Below are 8,381 nucleotides of genomic sequence, written 5' to 3'. Positions count from 1 at the left end.
GGCGGCGCCTCCGGCGGCGCGACACTAGCTCGCCTTCGGCTCAGTTAGCATTCATATAAATCTTCAAGGGGGGGGGGTCCTATGTCGCATCACCTTTTTCGTCGTTCCTCCATTTTTCGTAGTTCTCGCATGCAAATGGCGCCTCCGGCTACGTGACACTAGCTCGCCTTTGGCTCGGTTAGCATTCATATAAATCTTGACATCTGTGTCTAGACATCTTTGTTTTTACATCTTTTGTCTAGACAGCATGCGTGTAGTTTTGTGTGACACCTTCGTGATTATAGTGTCACGCTTCCTGACGGTTAATAATAAAGCAAAAAACAAACCGGTTCCTTTTACGAATCTTGATGCAATATGGAGGACGGTTCCCTCGCTCTTCCTAGTCCGTACTACTCCCTTGCTTCTCCTTCCCCGAATTGAAAATCTCAAACACTTCCCCTCTCGCACGCTCTCTGTTCTCCTTCTGCTTCTCAAGCACACGGCGATCGAAAACCGGCTCTAACTTCGTCGGTAACCGCCGCCGCGCTTCGCCAACCGCTCTCTAGTGCGACACAAAGCACTTGAAAGGTGCCCCGCAACAAGATCCCATCCCGCGAGCGGCGACCGTCCAGGAAGAACTACGGTCGCAAAAAACAGCGGCGGAGATAACAAGGAAGAGCAAGGAAAGCGGAGGATGGATTCGAGGAGTCCCGCACGCGAAATCCAAGGTAAACATTTCTGCACTTCGTCCCGTTGCACCAATTCGCTTTTAGTAGTATCTATTTCCCCCAATAAGGAAACCCTAGCAGCCGTCCTAAATCTGTTTTATAATACTTTGTCTCAACTTATCTAACAAGTACAAGTAGCGTGGGAGAGAATAGGTAGCCACGATTGTTTATGGATTTCAAAATCCGTGCTCCATGTGTAGTAATTTCGTGCTTCTAATATCAAACAAATCGTGCCTGTACGGATTATATCATTTTTTTTTCACACCTTGTGCACTTAATTTGCTGTCAAATCCAAGTAGGTACTTCACAACATGTTGTTTTACATGTAGAAATGGCTGGTGCAAAGGACTTTGTACAAGATGACCAAGAGAAAATAGGTAATGTTGTCGATCCAACAGTCAAACAAGGTAGCTGTTAACTTACACCAGGAAATCATGTATAATGTCATTGCATATCTCATGTATAATGTCTTACTGTTTATAGTAAATATTATGTCTTATTGTTTATATTAAATGTTATGTTACGAACCTTATGTGTTCGTGATTAAGCAGGGCACGAAGGGCACGAAAACGTCGATATTCAAGCAGTTCTCACTGAAATTAATGAACAATTCGAAGGTAGACAAAACATGTCCCCTGGGCATCCAACAACGAGGACGGCAGCCAATAAGCACAAAGAAGAACCTGGAAGTACGATAACTTACAGCAGAAAAAGGAAAAAAAGACAGATGGAAACAACAGATGCTACTAATCTTGCGAAAAAGACACATAAGGGAAAGAAAAGCACTGAGGTCTTGGTCATGACTGAAACCTTGAAGCAACAGCCAGCGCCTCTAATGCTAATCGCACCACGTCATCGTCAAGCAAAACCATCTGCAAACATAAAACAAAATGATGGGAAGAACAAGAAGAAACGACAGCGACCTGAAGAAGGAGAGGACTCAAAAAACAGAGTTTTAGATGATTCCAGTGTTGGCAATGGCAGTGGCAACACAGAAAGTGATAACAATTTCAATCCTGCAAACGACAGCGATGCCGGTGAGGACGAGAGTGATTGTGTAAGAGATGATTTCTCTACAAGTATTTGCTGCTACTGAAAATAAAACTGTACCTCCTAACAAAGCTTTTGTTTGTGTTTTTTCTGTATCAGGGAAATACAAGCCAAAAGGGAAGAAAGAGGACAAGGACAAGTGGAAAACAATCGCCACTGATGATAGCCAACGAAGCATATAAAATAGGAACTGATGAAAAATGTCAAATCAAAGTTGGAGCTACGTTTGTACAGGTCAATGAAGCATGGGGAATTCTCAAAGAACGTCATTGAAGAGATGTTAAGACGGCTGGATTTGGCAGCATAGAGGGCTGCAAAATAAAGGGTTCATTCAACAGGAACCTCACATCATATATCTACAAAAACATGGACACAAACACGATGACGATAAGCTTCGGCGGCGGCGATGCACACAAGGAAATAAAGATTACCAAGGAAGGCATCCATAAGGTTTTTGGATACCGAAATGGCGAGAAAAGGACAGCACCAAGGCCAATGAATTGCAAGGAATCAATGAAGGTCTTCCAATCAGAGCTTGGCTTCAGAAATACTGAGTTCGCACATTCAGATCTCATTAAGAAACTAAAGTTGCTTGTAGAAATAGATCGAGAAGAAGAAAACAAAAAGGCTATCAAAATCCTCTTCCTCATATTTTCCAACAAGGTTGTTTGTGGGACAACCTTCCCTCGCTACAACAGACAAGCAGTGATGCTGGAGGATATGAATTATGAAGATATGGCGCAGATGGATTTTTGCCAGGTCATTATCGAAACAATCTAGGCTGGAGCTATTGATCGGCAAAAAATGAAAAAGGGTGAGAAAAGAAACAAAGACCACCTCTACGACTCGACACAGGGACCAGTAAGCATGTACCTCGACTCGTTGCTGTTACCAAACACAAGAGGAATGAACAAGATAGCCAAGAAAATGAATACTAGTTCAACGCCCAGAGCGAACTATCTTGACGAGAAGGATCTAGAGAAGATAGCTAAAGAAGACATGAAGAAGGATGGAAAAGGACGTCCAGATGACTATGAATTTGGCAAGATAAAGATATCTCTGGTGTCTATTAATTCATCGTTACTAAAAAGCATCATTTATTCTAAAAAACTTTATCTTATCGAAACAATGCAGACATGGAAAGGGACAGAGGATAGGATATTCTTTATGGCTCATGTAAACGCAGGATCACCTTCAATGTCGCTTCAAGTGGTACCAGTAGAGAGTAGGAGACGTGGCAAGCAAGCTACAAAACTTCTAATAGATGCACCAAAGCTTATGCGTGAACGAGCATCCAACATCAGAACAATAAGTGGACCTGAGATAAGAACCAACAAGGAATCTGAAGAAGCTTTCAAAAGGATCAACAAAATGTTGGAACAAGTGCTTGTGGAAGCAGGACAATTACCGCCATTAGGGCAGATTAATTTGGCAGGATGCACTGATGATGAGGCAAATTACGACGAATTGGCCACACAAGGACTTGTCTGGCCAAACGGAGTCACTGATTGCTACTTTCGAACAACACAATCCTATCAACACATGTGTTGCAATAGGAACCTGACACCAATAGTTGAAACAATAGAAGAGGCACCGATAAGAACGAGAGAAGCAAGAAATGAAGTAGAAGAGAAACTAGAAGGAACGAAAAGAACAAGAACACAAAAGAAGAGAACTGAAAGCCGAGCCAAAACACATAAGAAGCATTCAGAAGACAAGCAATACCAGGAGCGCAGGCATGACGATGGCAGCAACACTGGGCATGAGCATGCATATAAGACATCAACTACCATCTGTGCATATACGAGGGAACTTGCAAGGAAAGGCTCATCCTCAGGCATCGTAACAAGTCAAGAACTAAGTAATAGTTTTGAGCTCGACATGCACTTTTTTTGGAAGCTAACAAACTTGTAATGAAATGTAGACTCGGCTGGACAAGAAACAACTAACAAGTGCAACAGAGTTTGGTTCAAGCAGCGACAGATCATAAGATGAAGAGAAACAGCAAATAGAAACAACTAATGAGGTGACGTTTCATAACCAACTTACCCCCAAAGAACATGTCTAAACAAAATGTACTACAAAAACTCACCATGTTGCATACCCTGGTATTACAAGAACATGAAATACTAGAGCATGCCGTGCAAAGCCACACTCAAGATGAAGTTGCTCCTGATACAGATGTACAAGTCTCAGAGATGACAGTTGAGGACAAGCTCAAAACTATTTTTCCTCAGAAAGAAATACCACTGGATGCAGAGTTGATCACGACGACTACCGACGGACAGGTAAAATCAAACGACAATAAAAATCCTATTTGGAAGATTTATCTTGTGATCTGGTTAATTACGATAACATTTTTATCTCAATGTTATTTAGGAGATTTACCAGGTAAAATCAAGCAGTGACAGATCAGAAGATGAAGAGAAATAGCAAGGAGAAACAACTAATGAGGTGACCTTCCATAACCAACTTACCCCCATAGTACATGTCTAAACAAAATGTACTACAAAAACTCACCATGTTTCATACCCTGGTATTACAAGAACATGAAATACTAGAGCATGTTGTGCAAAGCCACACTCAAGATGAAGTTGCTCCTGATACAGATGTACAAGTCTCAGAGATGACAGTTGAGGACAAGATCAAAACTATTTTTCCTTAGAAAGAAATACCAGTGGATGCAGAGTTGATCACGACGACGACCGACAGACAGGTAAAATCAAACGACAATAAAAATCCTATTTGGGAGATTTATCTTGTGATCCGGTTAATTACGAAAACATTTTTTATCTCAATGTTATTTGAGAGATTTAACAGGTGAAATCAAGCAGCGACAGATGAGAAGATGAAGAGAAACAGCAAGGAGAAACAACTAATGAGGTGACCTTCCATAACCAACTTACCCCCATATAACATGTCTAAACAAAATGTATTATAAAAACTCACCATGTTTCATACCCTGGTATTACAAGAACAGGAAATACTAGAGCATGCTGTGAAAAGCCACACTCAAGATGAAGTTGCTCCTGATACAGATGTACAAGTCTAAGAGATGACAGTTGAGGACAAGCTCAAAACTATTTTTCCTCAGAAAGAAATACCACTGGATGCAGAGTTGATCACGGCGACGACCGATGGACAGGTAAAATCAAACGACAATAAAAATTCTATTTGGGAGATTTATCTTGTGATCCGGTTAATTACGATAACATTTTTTATCTCAATGTTACGCAGGAAAAAAATGCCAGCACTGCTGCAGAAGAACTAGAAAAAATAGAACAGGTGGAAACCAAAAATACGGGGGAGGTTGTCAGTACAACGGAATTAATTGCTATAACAGAAGATCAGCTTTCGGACCAAACACAAATAGTAGGAGATATCCCACACGCACGAATGACTATGAAGGTAAAGTTTGGACAAGAGTTATAAAAGATCCTATGTTCCAAATGAAGTTTTATTGTTACTTACTTTTTTTGTTCAACAAACACACCAATTTTCTTTTATTTAAAGAAAACAAAATGTTATGGAGTAAAGAAAAACAGTTGCTTCTAATTACTATTTAGTTTTATCAGATGTAAGAAACAAAAAGGGGAATACCGATGTTGTTGTTCACATACTTTAGTTCCTAATAGGCCCAGGAAGCTTTATGTCAACAAGTCGCCATCCTTTAAGAGTCCTTTTCCTCTGCGTGAGCATAATCTGAATATTAGGCTCAGTGTCTCTAATGACCCTATCGTCTCATCCTTTAGTTCCATTGTTATTTACATTTTTTGTTCATAAAAGCAGGAAAAATAAAGCATCGCCATAGAACAACAAGATAGTCCTATCACCGGAGACCAAGAACAATACTTGGAAAAACAGGATCAGGAAGTTCACTAGACGAGGAGGAAGGAGGAAGATTTCGAGGCGCACCTCATGTCAAAGTCATTGTAGAGGTCAACAAAACCAGCCAAGAATTACAGTTCCTAATAATTTCTTTTAAATGAAATATAATTAGTGCACAAAGAAGAAATACAGTCCCTAATAATTTATTTTTAGTTTGAACAGTAGCTTCAAACAAATGATAGTACTGACATATTAGACGTAGGCGAACAATCAGAAGAGGTCAACAAACATATTACTACGAAAACATTCACATATCGATAAATATGTATCTATCACTAGTATTTAAAATTAACTCTTTCTTTGAACAACCACATGATAAAGAAGAGCAACAAACAACACGATATCAGGACGCGGCACCGGCGACAACAATCAAAGATGTGGTATTCTTCAAGCTGATTTTATAAAAATTAAATATCCATTGACATTTACATTTTTTGGTTCACAAAAATAGGAAAAAGGAACGATCTTCACAGAACAGCAAGGTAACAACCCTTTCACCGGAGACAAACAATGAGATTTGCAAAAAACAGAACAAGTAAGTTCAGTAGACAAGGAGGAAGAAGTAAGATTACAAGGCGAAGCTCTTCTCAAAATTACTGAAGAGGTCAACAAAACGAACCAAACAATAGGACCACAGGACACTGCAAGGGTGACAACATCACAAGAGGTGGTATTCCACAAGCTGATTATACAAAATTAAATATTGCAGTTTTACTTTGATTTAATTATACATGTAGTTGATAACACAGAAAGTGGATGAAGAAGAGCCCACAAATATACATATTGAAGCAAATCTTCAGAGTGTTCTCGACAAAAACGAGAATGCAATCGAAAGTGCGGAGGACAAATCTTCAGAGGTTACAGAGATGACACATGCACAAGTTGAGGCAGCTCATGACACAGCAAGACAGGAAAGTGACGAAAAAAGACAAGGTAGAACACCTCTAAGAGCATAAAACAAAGCATTAACTTCTACGATGCCAATTAAATCTGTAATCATGTCCTCTTCAGGCATGAGAGACACTGAGCCCACGAAAGAATTCATCAAAAAAATATTCAACGCTCTATGTCGCAGGGAATGGACGGACGAAGAAAAGTATGTTACATCCACAGAATAATTTATTTCAATGTTTTTTACCTGTTAACTAATATATTCTTTATCTGTATCTCTCTATGTATATATATACATATACATATATATGTTGCAGAAATGGTGATTTCATAATAACGTCTGACGTGATTACCAACATCGAAAACGCTACCAGAAGCTTCCAAGTTGGTAATGCGGTGCACAGTACAATCATTGACCCTGTGTTACTGATGCTACAAAATTAATTCAAGGGCTCACGGAGGAAGATCCTAATGCTACACAACACTGTAAGTAAAAAACCACGGTACAATTTCATGTTTTAATTAAATGAATATCAGCGTGTGCACATGTGTACTAACAAAATTCTTTATATGTGCGCATTACGAAACAAACATCATTCAATAAACAAAGCTGATGACAAAGATCCCTTGAATTTTAGAGACTACGATGACAATAAAATTAAAGAAAAAGTTATACGCAAGCATCTTAGGAGGTTTTTTGATATCAAAGGAGAGGATCTGCAAGATTATGACATGGTAAACTGAACAAACTACCAAATCTGAGAATGACTACAAATGTTTACGTTTATGTTACAAATGTTTATGTTTCAATATTTTCCTTTTTGCAGTTTCTTTTGCCAAATGCTACACGGGGGTTTGTGAATCAGAAGACTATCGGCCACTTTGTGGCATATCAGTCAATATGAAAAAACAGCGCTTCGAGCTGCTTGACTCTATAAAGGATTATAGCGAGGAAAGACAATTCTTCAGTGTTGTAGCAAGAAAATTCAAGAAGATTTGGAGACAATAGGATCAAAGATTCTACTTTCGCCAAGTAACATTGACCATTTCAAGGAGTTCGATGTGCATGTGCCACTTAAGGGACCAGACACGTAAACACTACTAACATCCTTGTACTTTATGTTTAATCTACTGCCTCCATCCCATAATAAGTGACTCAACTTTGCACTAACTTTAGTACAAAGTTGAGCCACTTTTGAGTCACTTATTTTGGGACGGAGGATGGAGTAACAATTAATTCTTGTGGTCCTAAAAATAGCTCGTTGTTGAAACAGTTTTACATGAAAACATATAAAGTACTTTGATACCAAGGGGAGCACAATAGTAACGAATAATTGTTCCAACTCACAGGCTGGACTGTGCGTCCTACATGTACATGAACGTCAAGCACTATTCCGAAGAAGGAAAAACCATCTCATTGACTGAAGAACAAGTCCATGAGTTGAGGAAGAGAATTCTGTATCATTTATTGAGTGAGCACATCGGCAATGCAAACTTAATATTCCTAAACTGTACGAGAGGTTCGTCTTTAAAAAAAACTAGTTCTGTTCTGAGATGTAGTTTTTACAAGCAAAGGCTGACAATTCTTGTTTGTTTGTTTTTGTCGGTTAGATATGCTGAAACATAAATTTGTAATTGAAGACGGAGAAATGAAACAAGTTCAATGCGGCATGACTGAAGTAGAAATTCCTCAATTTCCCCAGGAAATTGATACGTGCGCTCGAGATACACAAGCCATTGAAGTGTTAGACAGTGAAGATGAACGCAAGGACGACAGTCAACATTTACAGTGGGTGCATGAACGCAAGGATCCTCCAATAAAATCAGATCTACCTCTCGGCCCAA

The sequence above is a fragment of the Hordeum vulgare genome, chromosome 5H (genome assembly GCF_904849725.1).
Source record: "Hordeum vulgare subsp. vulgare chromosome 5H, MorexV3_pseudomolecules_assembly, whole genome shotgun sequence".
Lineage (NCBI taxonomy): Eukaryota > Viridiplantae > Streptophyta > Magnoliopsida > Poales > Poaceae > Hordeum > Hordeum vulgare.
The sequence above is the reverse complement of the archived record's forward strand: the minus strand, read 5'-3'. Positions refer to the sequence as shown.